Below are 16,972 nucleotides of genomic sequence, written 5' to 3'. Positions count from 1 at the left end.
TAAAAATCCATGTATATCTTTTGACAACAGGGCCTTTTTATTGTAAGTATTGCTAACAAGCTGTGAAACTTTCTCAATTGGTTTAGAAAGTAATTTAATGACCACCATCCCAACCATGGCACAGTCTTAGTGATCAACTAAATACTGGTCATGAAAGCCAATTAATCCCACCCTTGAAAGCTCTGTTTGGCAGGTACATTAGAGATGCATTAGAGACTGGCCACTTGGAGAGACCATGTAGGAGATTTGCATGCAACTGTGCAAAGACATCTCCTGACAGAATGTAAAGCTGAGAACTGCCTTCACAAGTTTAGTTTCTCTGAGTTTTTGTTTGTTGATTTGGTTTGGTTTTTAGTTTGTTTTGTCCAGAGCAGCGGTGCTGAGAGCTGCTGCTGTGAATGTTTGTTTCTGCAGAACTGCACACCTGATTGACATGTCTTGATACTAGTAATTTGCCTTGGTGCAGTACGTTGTCACTTATGGAGGTAACCTTGACCACAGCTCTGGTTTGTTAGTATATATAGTTTTTCCAGATCGTCTTCACCCCAACAATCTATTAGGTGTTTCTGAAAGAAGATACTGAAATTTAAATATATTTTCTTTAACCCTTTTTATTGCAAAATATCACTTGTAAAAAAATATAGCATACAATTTTATCATAAATACTTGTGTATTCATCATTTAGATTAAGAAATAGAGCATTGCGAGCAACCTAGAAATCTAATCCCATACTCCCTCCCAACTATCCACTCCCAACAGCTAAAAGATAACTGAATTTCATAGCAGTCACTTTATATAGTCTTTATAATTTATACAAATCAAGCTTAAAACTCTAATACCCACTTGCTTAATTTTTGAAATATGTATAAATGATATCATAGTCTTTTATGTCTGGTATCATCCAACCAATATTATATTTGTAAGGTTTAGTCATATTGCTCAGTGTAGCTATAGAGCTTTCATTTTCATTAATTTATGGCACTCTTATTTGCATGCATGACAATTCCATTTATCCAAATGTTCTACATAACGTTGCTGTGAATATTCTTGTACATGTCTCGTATACCTATTATTCTTTGCTACATATCCAGGGGTATCATTTCTGGAGGAGGAAATGGCAACCCACTCCAGTATTCTTGCCTTGAAAATCCCACTGATAAAGGTCTGGAGGGCTACAGTCCATGGGGTTGCAGAGAGTTGGATATGACTAAGCGACTGAGCAGGAGTATAATTGCTAGAAAATGGAGTATGCAAGCATTCACAATTAGGAGAGAGCACCACATTGATTTCCTGTTACTCTCTCTTCTGTAATGTTTGAGAGCTCCCAGGGTTCTACACTTTTGCCACACTTTTACATTTTAACCATTCCAGTGGATACATAGTGGTGTCTCATCAGCTTTCCCTGAATACCAGTAAGATTTGAGAATTTCTTCAGATTTTTATTCAATAGCTTGATATCTTATGGGATATCTTTCCCATATTCTTACAAGTTCTTTTGGGTTATTTTCTTATTAATTAGTAGCAGTTCTTTCCATATTCTGGATACTAGTCCTTTGCCTGTTTATGTATTGTAAATAAATTCTCCCACTTTGTGAACTTTTTTTTTCATTTCACTGGCATTGCTTGAAAATAAGTTCTTAAATCTAATGTCCAATTTATCAATATTTTCTTTTATGGTTTACATTTTGTGTGTCCTATTTAAGAAATATTGCCCCATTCCATTATAAAGATATTCTTCAATAGTATCTTTTAGAAGTTTTGTTATTTCCCACCTAAATTTATAATTTCCTGGAATTAATTTAATATATGGCACAAGGTAGCAATCAAATTGCACTATTTTCCATATGGAAAATCAACAGCTGCACCAACATTTGTGAAGACAACTTTATTTCTTATTGCTATACATTACCACTTACAGTTGAATTGGGTCCATATATGAACAAATCTACTTATTCACTGTAGTATTTTATGTTCAACTGATTATTTATTTATTTTTGCAGAAATGACACATGTTCCCTTTACTGCAATGTGATATCAGTTCTGATATCTGATAGAGCATGTCCTCCCTTTTGCCCTTCTTCTTTGAGGCAGAGTGTAATGGCTATTATTAGCATTTGGATTTTCATGTCAGTTTTAGGGTAGGTCCATCATATTCTGTAAAACTCTACTGGAATTTTTATTGAGATTGTAGTGACTCTAGAGGTGAACTTAAGGAAAATTAGAGTCTTTACAATAATGAATGTTTTACTCCATAAACATGATAGACACATCAATATATTTCCTTTACATTCTCTCAATAATGTTTTGTAGTTTCTTCCAGAGAGGTATTTCTCTTTGTCTGCTAGACTTATTATTTGATATGTTTAATGTGATTTTATTTTTAAATATATTTATTTTATTGTATTTTTAAACTTTACAATATTGTATTGGTTTTTCCATACATCAACATGAATCCGCCACAGGTATACACTTGTTCCCCGTCTTGAACCCTCCTCCCTCCTCCCTCCCTGTACCATCCCTCTGGGTGGTCCCAGTGCACCAGCACCAAGCATCCAGTATCATGCATCGAACCTGGACTAGCGACTCGTTTCATATATGATATTATACATGTTTCAATGCCATTCTGCCAAATCATCCCACCCTCTCCCTCTCCCACAGAGTCCAACAGACTGTTCTATACATCAGTGTCTCTTTTGCTGTCTCGTACATAGGGTCATCGTTACCATCTTTCTAAATTCCATATATATGTGTTAGTATACTGTATTGGTGTTTTTCTTTGTGGCTTACTTCACTCTGTACTGTTTTAGAATTTCTTTTCCTTTGCAACTGAGTTTTATGATTTAACTTGCAAACAGAAAATCTGCTAAAGTAGTTTATTGATTTTAATACTTTATTTGTATTCTTTTGTTTATATCTATATATTATCATATGTGGATAAAGAAGATTCCTTTTCAGTTCCATTCAGTTCCATTCCTTTTGTTTCTTCCTTTAGCTTGGTGCACTGTTCAAATCTCCAATAAGATTCTAATGGCTGGTAGTAGCAGGTACCTATGTCTCCATTTTAAAGGGATGACTAAAATATGGTTTTACCAGTAGTCATGTATGGATGTGAGAGCTGGACTATAAAGAAAGCTGAGAGTGGAAGAATTGATGCTTTTGAACTGTGGTGTTGGAGAAGACTTGAGAGTCCCTTGGACTGCGAGGAGATCCAACCAGTCCATCCTAAAGGAGATCAGTCCTGGGTATTCATTGGAAAGACTGACGTTGAAGCTGAAACTCCAATACTTTGGCCACCTGATGCGAAGAGCTGACTCATTTGAAAAGACCGTGATGCTGGGAAAGATTGAGGGCAGGAGGAGGAGGGGATGACAGAGGTTGAGATGGTTGGATGGCATCATGGACTCAATGGACATGAGTTTGGGTAGGCTTCCGGAGTTGGTGATGGACAGGGAGGCCTGGCGTGCTGCAGTTCATGGAGTCACAAATTTGGACAGGACTGAGTGACTGAACTGAACTGAACTGAAAAATTTCAATATCAAGAACTATTTTTGTGATAGCACTTTTTTTTGTCATATTCATTTATTGAAGGCATTCATTTTATTCTTGATTTTCTAGTTTTTTAAAATAATGAGTATATATGAAAGGATATAAATTAAATTTATCAAATATTATCCTGTAACATTTTGAAGATGATACAATTCTTATTTTTCCTGTTAATGTTACATTAATAGATTTTCTGATATTAAACTAACCTTACACTCTCCAAATAATATTAAACTAGTTATGATGTATTACCCTTTTTACTAATTTCCTAAGTTTGCTAATATTTATTAGATTTTGAATTCTATATTCATACTTAAGATAGGCATAAAAATGTCTTTTCCAGAAGTATTGCATTATCACAACATGAATTGAGAAGCATTGGTGCTGTGGGATTTTTAGTTCCCCCAGAGGGTTTTGAACAACACTAAATTATTTATTGCTTAAATATTTGGAATTGTTCACCAAATGAAAGCATCTAGACCTAAATTTTTGTTTTGTGTGGCTTTGTAATGTTTTCCTTAAATTTGAAGAAAAAAAGTTTGTTGAAAGGCTTTTAACTAGGGATTAAATTTAGTCAGTATTCACAGGATTGCTCAAATTACTATTTCTACTGTGTCGGCTAAATTGCCATATTATTGATTTCAAGATTTCATTACATTCTCTTATCTTATATATTTCTGAGAATTTTTCTATTAAAGTTTTATCTTTTAAAGCAGTTTAGGTTCACAGTAAAATCAAGAACATACAGAGATTTCTCATATACTCTCTACCCTCACACATACAGTTATTATTTAGTCCCTAAGTAATGTCTGTCTCTTTGCGACTCCATGGGCTGTAATGGCTCAGTGGTAAAAAAAAAAAAAATAAATCTGCCTTGCCAAGCAGGATATGCAGGTTTCAATCCCTGGGTAGGGAAGATCCCCTGGAGGAGAAAATGGCAACCCGCTCCAGTATTCTTGCCTGGAGAATCCCATAGACAGAGGAGCCTGGTGAGCTACAGTCCATAGGGTCACAAAGAGTCAGACATGACTTACTGACTAAACAACAACACACATGCAAAGCCTCTCCCGTTATCAACAACTCACACCAGAGTGGTCCATATGTTGCAACACATCACAATCACCCCAAGTCTATAGTTTATATTAAGGTTCACTCTTGGTGTTCTATAGGAGAAGGTGATGGCACCCCACTCTAGTAATCTTGCTTGGAAAATCCCATGGATGGAGGTGCCCGGTAGGCTGCAGTCCAAGGGGTCGCTAAGAGTCGGACATGACTGAGCGACTTCACTTTCACTTTTCACTTTCCTGCATTGGAGAAGGAAATGGCAACCCACTCCAGTGTTCTTGCCTGGAGAATCCCAGGGATGGGGGAGCCTGGTGGGCTGCCATCTGTGAGGTCTCACAGAGTCGGACTGAAGTGTCTTATCAGCAGCAGTAGCATCTTGGTATTCTATATTATATGTGCTGCATACGTGCTCAGTCACTCAGTCATGTCCAACTCTTTCCTATTTTATGGACTGTAGCCTGCCATGCTCCTCTGTTCATGAGATTACTCCAGGCGAGAATATTGGAGTGAGTTGCCATTTTCCCTTCCAGGGGATATTCCCAATCAAACCTATGTCTCCTGCATTGGCAAGCAGATTCTTTACCACTGAGCCACCTAGGAAGCCCACTCTGTTATATGGATTTGGACAATGTATATTCATTGTACCCATCATTATAGGATCAGAGAGAATATTTACACTGTCCAAAAATTCCTGGTCCTCCACAACTATGCCCTTCACCCTAACACTCCTAATCCCAGCAACCAATGATCTTTTTACTGTCTCCATAGTTTTGTCTTTTTCAGAATGTCAATTAGTTGGAATTTCTAAGAATTTTATTCTTAAAATTGGCCATTTTCTCTCTCTGCTCTGTCTCTCTTTCCCTAAGCACACCAAAGTTTGTCAGTTTTATGGATCTTTTGATTGTTATTTTATTCTTTCTGGTTTATTAACTCTATTATTTTACTTTAATTCTCCTATATTTGCAAAACATACAAATTACTGTTATATAACTTCTTGAGAAGGATGCTTGGTCCATTGATTCTGTCTTTCTTCTTTTCAAATACATGCATTGAAAGACAAAAATTCTTTCTAAGCAAAGATTTTTCTGCAAGCTTTGGTGTGTTATTTTTATTATCATTCAGATTAAAATCTATTCTAGTCTATATTATGACTTTTCCCTTTGACTTTTGAGTTATTTGAAAGTATTTCCCTTAGTTACCAAATATATTGAGGCTTATTTAACTTTATAACTTGTTTCTATAAAAATAATTTGTGGCTAAAGCATTTTCTTTTTATGATATCTAATTTTTGGCCTTAAATAAAAATTGATTAACAACCAGTATCCGTGTAACTTTTGTAAATGAGTGTACTTGAAAGAATGCTTGTTTCTGTATTTGTTGGGTGTAACATTTTATATATAATATCCATTCTATCAAGTTTGCTAATTGTTTTTCAAATATTCTATAGCATGGCTGATTTTTGATCCAATTGTATAAACAGTTCTCACTATCTGTAGACCTGCTTTTTTCTGCTAGAGTGCTATAAATTTTCCTTTTTATATATTATTGAATACTAAAAATTTATATAATTTTAGACATATATCTCATCAGTGAATTAAAATTGATATGGACTGTTTACCTTTATCTCTTTTACCTTTAATTATAATATTTCTATCATTAATATAACTCAGAATTTAAGTATTTTGTATGAACTACCTTTTGTTCCCTCTTCTTTTGATAATATCTATCATTTTTTAACAACTCACTAATTCAAACTGTATATCTTTATATTTTTGACATGTTATTCTAGAAGTTATTTTCTGCAATCTGAAAATCCTTGTGTTTTAATTGAAACATTTAATCTATTTGTTGTTGCTGCTGTTCAGTTGCTAAGTTGTCTCTGACTCTTTGTGATCCCATGGTCTGTAGCATGTCAGGCTCCTCTGTCCTCCATTATCTCCTGGAGCTTATTTAAATTCCTGACTATTGAGTCAAGGATGCTATCTAACCATTTGATCCTCTACAGCCCCCTTCTTCTACCTTCAATATTTCCCAGCATCAGGGTTTTTTCCAACTAGTCAGATCTTTGCATAAAGTGGCCAAAGTATTGGAGCTTCAGCTTTAGCATCAGTCCATCCAATGAATATTCAGGACTGATTTCCTTTAGGATTGACTGGATAGATCTCCTTGCCATCCAAGAGACTCTCGAGAGTCTTCTCCAGCACCACAGTGTGAAAGCATCAGTTTTTGGCCCTCAGCCTTCTTTACGGTCCAACTCTCACATCCACACATGCCTACTGGAAAAAGCATAGCTTTGACTAATTAGACCTTTGTCAGCAAAGGAACGTCTCTCCTTTTTAAAATGTTCTCTAGGTTTGTCATAGCTGTCCTTCCAAGGAGCAAGAGCCTTTTGATTTCATGGCTGCAGTCACTGTACACAGTGATTTTGGAGCCCAAGTAAATAAAATCTGTCACTGCCTCTACTTTTTTTTTCCCCCCTTCTATTTACCTTGAAGTTATGGGATCAGATGCCATGATCTTGGTTTTTTAATGAGTTTCAAGCCAGCTTTTTCACTTTCCTCTTTTACCCTCATCAAGAAGCTTTTTAGTTCCTCTTTACTTTCTGCCATTAGAGTAGTATCATCTGCGTATCTGCATATATATACACATATATATATTTATATAACTGAATTTAAATATACCATATTTTTCAATCTTCTCTATATATGCCATTTTTCTGTTTTCTTATTTCCCATCTCTCAACTTTTTGCTTGAAAGCTTTATTATTCAATCTCTCCCTCTTTTTATTCTAGTTATGAACTCTTTTTTTTAAACTCATGTGCCTAACCTCTATTACCGTAAGCTGTGCTAAACCTTATAAGACATCACTATTTTTGTTTAATGAAATTAATATTCTTACAGATATACCCAGATATTTCCCCCTTCCTGATATTCTTATGTCTGTGTAATTTCCTGCTGTCTTTGAAGCAAGTTTCCTTCCCCTGAAATAATTTCTTTAGGGTTTTACTGTGCATCTTCCTGTAATAAATTCACTCATTTCTCATTTTTTCTGAAAACATCTTTATTTTTACTATGTTTCTGAATTAAGTTTTGCTGAGTATAAAATTTGTTGAAATTTGTATTCTTTCATCATTTAAAGATGCCATTCCAATGTATTCTGGTTTCCATCATTTTTATTGAAAATCCAATTGTTAATCATACTGTTCTTTGGAACATAACATGTCTTTAATCTCTGATGGATTTTAACTCTGGTTCTTTATATTTTTATCTCAGCAGTTTTTAAATATAAAACTGAGTTTCATTTTATTTTTACCATATTAAGGTTTGTAGTGCTCCCTATTCTGTGACTTGATAACTTGATACCTTTTTCCAGTTTCGTTCAGTTCAGAGCCATCTTCAGATATTACTTCTGCCCCATTTCCTATCCAATTTTCCTTGGATTACAATTTCAGAAAGGTAGGCCTGCTTTCTGTGTGATCTATGTCACATTCCATTATTCTGTAATTTTCATTTTTTGCTTCTCTGTGCTTCATTCTGGACATTTACTTCTAAGATATCCTCTTTGGATTAATTCTCTTTTCAACTGTGTCTGGCATGTGTTGAACTTATCTTACTGGTTTCTTCATTTGAATTTATTGAAATTCTGTATTTTTATTTGGTATTTAAAATTTTCCAGTCTTCTGTAAATACTCAATATTTGCTTTGGCTTCTTTTGACAGAGAGAGATCATTATTTCAAGACCTGTGTCTAATAACCTTACCATTTGAAACTTAGTGGGCTTGTTTCTATCTTCTACTGCTTTTATTACTTCTCTTCATCATGTGTTCTCTACTCCTATTCTTGGTGACTTTTCTACTGTGTACCTTTTTTTTTTTTTAATGTTTATAGATCATTTGACTTTTAAGATGATAACATCTTGCTCCAGAGTTTTAATATTTGTTCTGCCTGTCTCTAGAGAGACCAGCAGTAAGATTACCTCAGTTCAATTCCAGATATGAGAGAATAAAAAACTGAGCTGCAGTCACTTCTGGGTACTACATTCAGCTCTTCCATATCCCTGTGATGTCATCCTGGACACCTATCCTTTCCCTCTTAGTTCAAAGAAGCTTTCAGAAGAATTGTTTAACCCTTTATCAACCCATTCCAGAACTGGAAAACATCCATAGGGAAAAACATTCTGGCATGAATCTTCCTTCTGATAGCTACCTATTAATTCTGTTGCTCTCTATAACATCTCTCCATATTCTATTATTCTAGTTGTCCTCAGCAGAAAAACTTTGTCCGAATTATTTACTCTACCTTTACTAGAAACTCCACTGCACTGATTTTGCTTTTTTTCTTTTAGTTTATGACACTGGCATGGCTCAAAACAGAACCATAAGGGAGCCAATAAGAACACGTAGGTGTTACAAAAACTGCAAAGAATGTTGTTGTGGAATTTTTTTTTTTTTTTAGTTGAGACTATTATCCTCATTGAATCAAACTACTCTTTCCTCAGCCAAAATATCAAAAATAAGAATACAAATAAGATTTCTTGTGAATTTCAAAGTTTTCATATTATTTTCTCTTGCTAAATTTTAAATTAAAAATATGAGTTTATTATAAATCAAAACTATTATAAAATATTTATCAAAATTTTGAATTAAAATGTAAAAGCAACCAACTTTAAACACATTTGCATAAAATACATTTGTTATTTTTTTTTCCTTTTTCATATTGAACTATCCTCAGATGATTTGCATTATAATATTTGAGAGTTTTAGCTTTATACTTGTGTTTCAGGACCAAAAGAGAAGGACATATTTGGAAAATATAAACTTTGGATTTTTTTTTTTTTAATCAAATGATCTTGAAAACCAGTAGGTACTTGCAGAGTAGCAGGAAACTGGGAAGTGAACTGGGAGGCAAAAATAAGTGGAGAAAGAGGCAGAGAAGAGTTCGAGTCAAACTATGATCTTGACACAGAATGCTGCTGCTGCTGCTGAGTCACTTCAGTTGTGTCCGACTCTGCATGACCCCATAGACGGCAGCCCACTAGGATGCCCCGTCCCTGGGATTCTCCAGGCAAAAAAACTGGAGTGGGTTGCCATTTCCTTCTCCAATGCATGAAAGTGAAAAGTGAAAGTGAAGTCGCTCAGTCGTGTCCAACCCTCAGCGACCCCATGGACTGCAGCCCACCAAGCTCCTCCGTCCATGAGATTTTCCAGGCAAGAGTACTGGAGTGGGGTGCCATTGCCTTCTCCATACAGGGGCATAAATGAAAAATGTTGTTTAAAAAATATTCAAGTTAATATATAGTATTTCCACTCTCTGCTGTTTATTATCCACCACCACCAAGTAATTCTACAGTTTACACTGAACCTTGATGGGTTTCCTACAAATTTAGCTCAGTCCTGACTGCCAACCTACTGTCAGAGTCCACAGGTGAAGACGCTGTCCTACAAGACTGCCCCCAGTTCAGAGGCCATCACAAGTTCAGGTTGTTACCTGTTCTTCTGACTGACAGGCTATGAACTGAAGGTTTCTATTGGTCCTTCCTGGGTTCTAATAGCTCTTTAGAGCAGAGGTTTCCAACCTTCTTGGTGCTAGGAACCGGTTTTGTGAAAGACAGGTTTTCTATGGATTGGGTTGTGGGGGTGCTTTCAAGATGATTCAAACCTATGACTTTACTGTGCACTTTATTTCTATTCTTATTACATCAGCTCCACCTCAGATCATCTGGCATGAGATTCCAGAGATTGGGGAGCCCTGGACTAGATTAGCTTACAGAACTCTGGAAACCAGTTTACTAATCAATTTACTGCTTTATTACACAGGATGTTCAAGGATATAAGTGAGTAGGCTAATTAAAAGATGCAGGAATAGTTCATTTTATCACTGTTTGCTTTATTGCACTTCACAGATATTGCAGTTTTTACAAATTAAAGGTTTGCAGCAACCCTGCATTGAGTAAGTCTATGGGGCCACTTTTCCAACACGATTTGCTTGCTATGTATCCGTGTCCCATTTTGGTAGTTCTCACAATATTTCACACTTTTCCACTATTGTTATATTTCTTATGGTGATCCGTGATCTTTGATGTTTCTATCATTATTGTTTTGATGTGTGACAATATTGAATAATGTGTTTTAATGACTGCTCTACCAACCAACTGCTGTCCTCTCCCTAACCCTAAGACAACAATACTGAAATTAGGACACCTGAAAGGCTTCATGGGCAGGGAAGGGTAGCACATCTCTCACTTCAAATCAAAAGCTCTCACTTCAAATCATTAAGTTTACTGAGGAAGGCATGTTGAAAGTTGAGATAAGCCAATGTTAGGTCTCTTGTTAGGTCTCTTCACACTTAACCAAGCTGTGAATACAGGAGACAAGTTCCTGAAGGACGTTGACAGTGCTACTCCAGTGAACACATGACTCATAAGAAAGCAAAACAGCCTTATTGCTGACAACAAGAAAGTTTCAGTGATCTGGACAGAAAACCTAACCAGCGACACATCCCATTAAGAAGAAACTTGATCCAAAGAAAGGCCTTTTCTTCAATTCTATGAATGCTGAGAGAAGGGAGGAAGCCACAGAAGAAAAGTTTGAAACTAGCAGAAGTTGGTTAATGGGGGTTAGGAACAGAAGCCACCTCCATAACATAAAAATGCAAAATGAAGCCTCAAGTACTGATATGAAAGCTGCAGCAAGTTATCCAGAAGATCTAACTAAGAAAATTCATGAAAGTGGCTACCCTAAACAACAGATTTTCAATGTAAGCAAAATAACCTTCTACTGGAAGAACACGCCATCTGAGACTTACACATCTAGAGAAGAGACGTCAACACCTGCCTTCAAAACATTAAAGGAGCGGGCTAATTTTCTTGCTAGGCACTAATGCCACTGGTGAATTTAAGTTGAAGCCAATGCTCATGGACCATTCTGAAAATCCCAGCACCCTCAAGAATTATATTAAAAATACTTTGGTTGTGGAGTAACAAAGACAGAATGACTGCACATCTGTTGATAACGTGGTTTATTGAGTAGTTAAAGCTCACTATTGAGACCTACTCTCAGAAAAAAAAAAAACATCCAAAATAATAGTGCTCACTGATAATATACCTAATCACCCCAGAGCTTTGATAGATATGTTAAATGAGATTAATTCTGCTTTTATGCCTAATAACACAACATCCATTCTGCAGCCCTTGGATCAAGAATAAATTTGACTTCAAGTCTTATTATTAAAGAAATACATTTCATAAGGCTACTGCTGCCATAGATAATGATTTCTCTTATGGATCTGGGAAAATTCATTAAAAATATTCTGGAAAGGATTCACCATTCCTGATTCCATTAATAACATTTATGATTCATGAGAAGAGGTCAAGTCATCATGAACAGAAATTTGGAAGCAGTTGATTACAACTCTCCTGAAGTTTTGGAGAGGATAAAGACTTCAGGGGTGGAAATAATTGCAGATTTGGTAAAAACAGCAAAAGAACTAGATTTGAAAGAATCTGCATATATGACTTGAATTCCTGAAGTCTCATGATGAAACTTTAATAGATAAGGGGTTGCTTCTTATGAATGAGCAAAGAAAATGGTTTCTTGAGATGGACTCTATCCCTGATGATATGCTGTGAAATTTGTTGAAAACAAAGTATTTAGCCTATTATATTAACTTAATTGATAAGTTAAGGCAGCAACCCTTTGAGAGGACTAACTCAAAATTTTCAAGAAGTTCTACTGTGGATAAAAGTTATGGGATGGGGAATGAGGTGGGAGGGGGGGTTCAGGATGGGGAACACATGTACACCCATGGCTGATTCATGTCAATGTATAGCAAAAACCACTACAATATTGTAAAGTAATTAGCTTCCAATTAAAGTAAATAAATTTTTTAAAAAGTTATCAAATAGCACTGCATGCCACAGAGAAACTATTTACAAAGGGAAGAGTCAATAGACACAGCAAACTTCATTTCTGTCTTATTTTACAAAACTGCCACAGCTACCCCAACCTTCAGCAACCACCCTGATCAGTCAGTGGCCATAACATCAAGGCAAGACCCTCCACTAGCAAAAAGATTCCAACTCACTAAATGTTCAGATGATGGTTAGCATTTTTTTAGTGATAAAGATTTTTTACTAAGTATCCACATTATTTTTTTTAGAAATACTGTTATTGAACACTTAATAGACTATTAGTACAAGGTAAATATACCTTTTATATTCATTGAGAAACCAAAAAATCGTGTGACTCACTGTATTGAGAGATTCGCTTTATTGCAGTGGTCTGGAAGCAAATGTGCAGTATCTCAGGGATATGTCTGTGCATGGTGCAAGGTCTGGAAGGGTCTTGAATACTAGAGCTTCTGTTCCAGTCTTTAGATTCATTCTGGTTCAGCAACCAAAGTTCAGGAAGCACATCAAAGCCTGTCCTTTAAAGTTTTTATGAAGTCGTCATTACAGGGGCAGGTATCAGTAAATCATCCTTGAACTCAATGTCCAAGGCTTCTTCCTTTCCTGGATCATTTTTCCTGGCAACCAGCCCCTCCTTAAGGGTTTTCCAAAAGTTACCTCATTAACATAACCTCAGTATTGGTTGAAAGGGACATGTTATGAATCACAAAAGGTATTATTTTCACCCTTATTACTCTATCATTTATATTCCAAGGTTTTAGGATCTCTGGTGATAGAAAAGGACTAAGACCAAATATGTATTTCTTTTTTTAAAAGTATTTATTATAAATCATAGTGTCACAAATGCAAAAACAAAAACAATTTGTGAAAGCTAGAAAATGGCATTAAAAATAACTTAAAAGTAAACTCATCTAATGTTTGTCTTCTTATCTTGTAGACAACCCATCCACTCTAAATATCTGATTTGATTTTATTAACGTATGTGTATGTAAACTTTGATCTATCAAGAAAGGATTTATGTTTATTTCCAAGTATCAGATATTTCAATGACAGCATAGGTCTGTGAGGATACTTGAAGTTTATGAATTCCATCAATATAAGCAGATTAAAGGCAAGTAAGTGTCACAAATGGTAGGAATAATGTTTAAGAAGGAAAATTATTCTTTTCAATTATTTATTTATTTTTGCATGTAAGTTCTATCCTTTTTGTTTACTCAGTAAAGCTGCCTGTTACCCAGTAAGAGACCAGAAACAAACTCTTAGAATTACCTTAAGTTCCTACTGAAAATGAAGATTCCACGGAAAGCCTATCCTACAACTGTTAATAGCATACAACCCAGAATTCCCTTTATAACATGCTCTCAAGATGATTGTTTACCACTGAAGTTTTCAAATCATACTAGTAAAGCCTTAAGGACCCTCTCCATCACCAGTAAAATCCACTGATGAATTCTATAGTGAAGATTGCTGCTGCTTACTATCTGAAGCCCATGAAACAAAAGCAAGACATCCTAATAATACTTTGCCTTAGATATTAACCACATCCTTGGGGTTGTGATTGGCTGAGCATGAAGAACATGGAAACAAAATCTTTTGTTTACTTCTAAAATTGACGGCAACAGTTTGAACTGGACACGGAACAATGAACTGGTTCAAAATTGGGAAATGAGAACGTCAAGGATGTATGTTGTCTCCCTGCTTATTTACTTCTATGTAGAGTACATCATGTGAAATGCCAGGCTGGATGAAGCACTAGCCAGAATAAAAATTGCAGGGAGAAATATCAGTAACCTTAGATATGCAGGTGACACCACGGTTATGGCTGAAAACAAAGAGGAACGAAAGAGCCTCTTGGTGAAGCTAAAAGAGGAGAGTGAAAAAGCTGGCTTAAGACTCAACATTCAAAAAATGAAGATCATGGCATCCAGTCCCATCATTTCCTGGCAAATAGACAGATAGATGGGGAAACAATGGAAACAAGGACAGATTTTTTTCCTTGGACTCCAAAATCACTGCAGATGGTGACTGTAGCCATGAAATTAAAAGATGCTTGCTCCTTGGAAGAAAAGCTGTGACAAACCTAGAAAGCATATTAAAAGCAGAGACATTGCTTTACCAAAAAAGGTCTGCTTGGTCAAACTATGGTTTCTGCAATAGTCATGTATGGATGTGAGAGTCGGACCATAAAGAAAGCTGAGCACTGAAAAACTGATGCTTTTGAACTGCGGTGTTGGAGAAGACTCTTAAGAGTCCCTTTGACAGCAAGAAAATCAGATCAGTCAATCCTAAAGGAAATCAGTCCTGAGTATTTATTAGAAGGACTGATGCTGAGGCTGAAGCTCCAACAGGTGGACTTTGGCCACCTGTTGCAAAGAGCTGACTCATTGGAAAAGACCCTGATGCTGGGAAAGATCAAAGGCAGGAGAAGAAGGGGATGACAGAAGATGAGATGGTTGGATGGCATCACTGACTCAATGGACATGAGTTTGAGCAAGCTCCAGAAGATGGTGATGGACAGGGAAGCTTGGTGTGCTGCAGTCCATGGGGTCACAAAGAGTTGGGCATGAATGAGTGACTGAACAACAAGATGACTCAGTTCTAGGTTCCTGAGGTTGAAACATAATAATTTCTTTAACAGATAAATAGATATAATAGATTATAGATAGATATACTCCTTTCACATTACTCAACTATTTAAATAGAATGTCTCTATTTTCCCTTCTAAAAAGTGACATCACGTAACACATCATTATACGAGATAGGTTTCTAAACTATTGCATAATTACTTAATTTAAATTGTACCCTGAATAATACTTAGCAAACAAGGTCTTCACTTTTTGGGATAGGTTTATTTTGTTTAAAAAGACAAAAGTTTAAACTATTAAAGCAATTCTTTTGACCAGCTTCACCTATAATCCAGCCTCCTGTGTAGTTTATGATTCTCATATTGCTCAATATTTTTATCATAAAGGCAGCACATATAGCGTGTGCACATATCATCCATAGGCAAAAGTACATGAAGCCCAAAAAAGAACTGAGTAATCAGAGATGACAAATGTAAAGCATAATTCAAAAGACAAAGTATTAACACATGAGCTATTTGAATAACATTTTAAATAACATCTGAAGTATAATATTGATGCATGACTAAATAGTATTTTAGTGCTTGTAATTGGGAACCAAACAAACATGAGTTGAATTCTGGCTTTGCAAAGTGATTTGGGAAAGTGACTTACTTTCTGAGGAAACCCTAGAGCTCTCAGCAAAAAAAAAAAAAAAAACTAGGATAAGATGCTATTTATTTCCCAGTAGGTACTGAGGTCCAGCAGAGTATTCATTACATAAAGGCAAAAACTTTTCTGTCTTTTTCATTGCTATATTGCAAGCACCTACAACAATATCTAGGGTACGGCAGGCAGTCAACAAATAATTAATTAATGGATGAAATAACTCAATATGCAAGACGTTTAGTGCACTATGTAGCAATATTAGTAAGAACTAAATAAGTCATAGTTATCATTATTGTTATTGCTATGGGTTTAAAGATCCTTATAATAATATATTGATCATTTAATAAAACCATCTGTGTTTATTCTCTATATATTTCTAACACATTCCAAATAGTTAACTTAATAATAAAAGTGAAAAGGGAAGTTGCTCAGTTGTGTCCGACTCTTTGCTATCCCATGGACTATAGCCAACCAGACTCCTCCATCCATGGAATTTTCCAGACAAGAGTACTGGAGTGGGTTGCCATTTCCTTCTCCAGGGGATCTTTCTGACCCAGGGATTGAACCTGAGTCTCCCACATTGCAAGCAGACACTTTACCATCTGAGCCGCCCTGGGAAGTGAAAAATATTTAGGCTGATGTAGAGAAATGATACAGAAATTAATCTTTTTGGACTCACATCTCTCTAGAGGAAATTGCAATTTACTTTGCATGAACCTTGTATAATCAGAGACTGAGAAGTTTATTAAACATTTGGATATTTCTAAGTTATCAAGAAACATTTAAGGATATACCTTATATTCATATTATTACCATGAGAAATCTAAAAAGGAAAATAAAGAAAATTTTCAGATATAAAGGTTCATTGGAGTTGTTTCATAACAGAATGCACAGATCTGTATTAAAATGGAAAACTATAAAGATATCATCAGTCATATTGGCCTTAAGAAGTAAGTCACAAGCCAGCACAAATTCTGCCTCCGTCCCAAGATTCATGTTTCCTCTATGCACATTTTATATGTCTGATATTATAACACTAAAACATGCAAAAATTATGTATTACTATCTATAGTATTAAAATATCTACATCAAAAAACCCCTCAGCAACACATGTGCTTTGCATTGAGAACCTTGCAAATTTAGAGAACTGAAAGATAAAGATAGATGCATATGAATCTAGCACTGTGGTTAGGAGATTTACATAGGAACCATATATTTTGAACTCAAA

At 35.6% G+C, this 16,972-nt stretch overlaps 1 long non-coding RNA gene across 1 annotated transcript in view; it reads right to left on the bottom strand.

Moving 5' to 3' along the window:
* LOC139183923 (uncharacterized) overlaps nucleotides 1–12,968 on the bottom strand; it is an 863,152-nt gene extending 850,184 nt beyond the window's left edge. The window contains exon 1 of the long non-coding RNA XR_011567418.1: nucleotides 12,857–12,968. This is a non-coding gene — a long non-coding RNA (uncharacterized lncRNA). The remainder of the gene's footprint in view (nucleotides 1–12,856) is intronic.
* Nucleotides 12,969–16,972: the final 4,004 nt, after the last annotated feature.

The sequence above is a fragment of the Bos indicus genome, chromosome 7, assembly GCF_029378745.1.
Source record: "Bos indicus isolate NIAB-ARS_2022 breed Sahiwal x Tharparkar chromosome 7, NIAB-ARS_B.indTharparkar_mat_pri_1.0, whole genome shotgun sequence".
Taxonomy (NCBI): domain Eukaryota; kingdom Metazoa; phylum Chordata; class Mammalia; order Artiodactyla; family Bovidae; genus Bos; species Bos indicus.
This window is presented reverse-complemented; position numbering and strand designations above follow the sequence as displayed.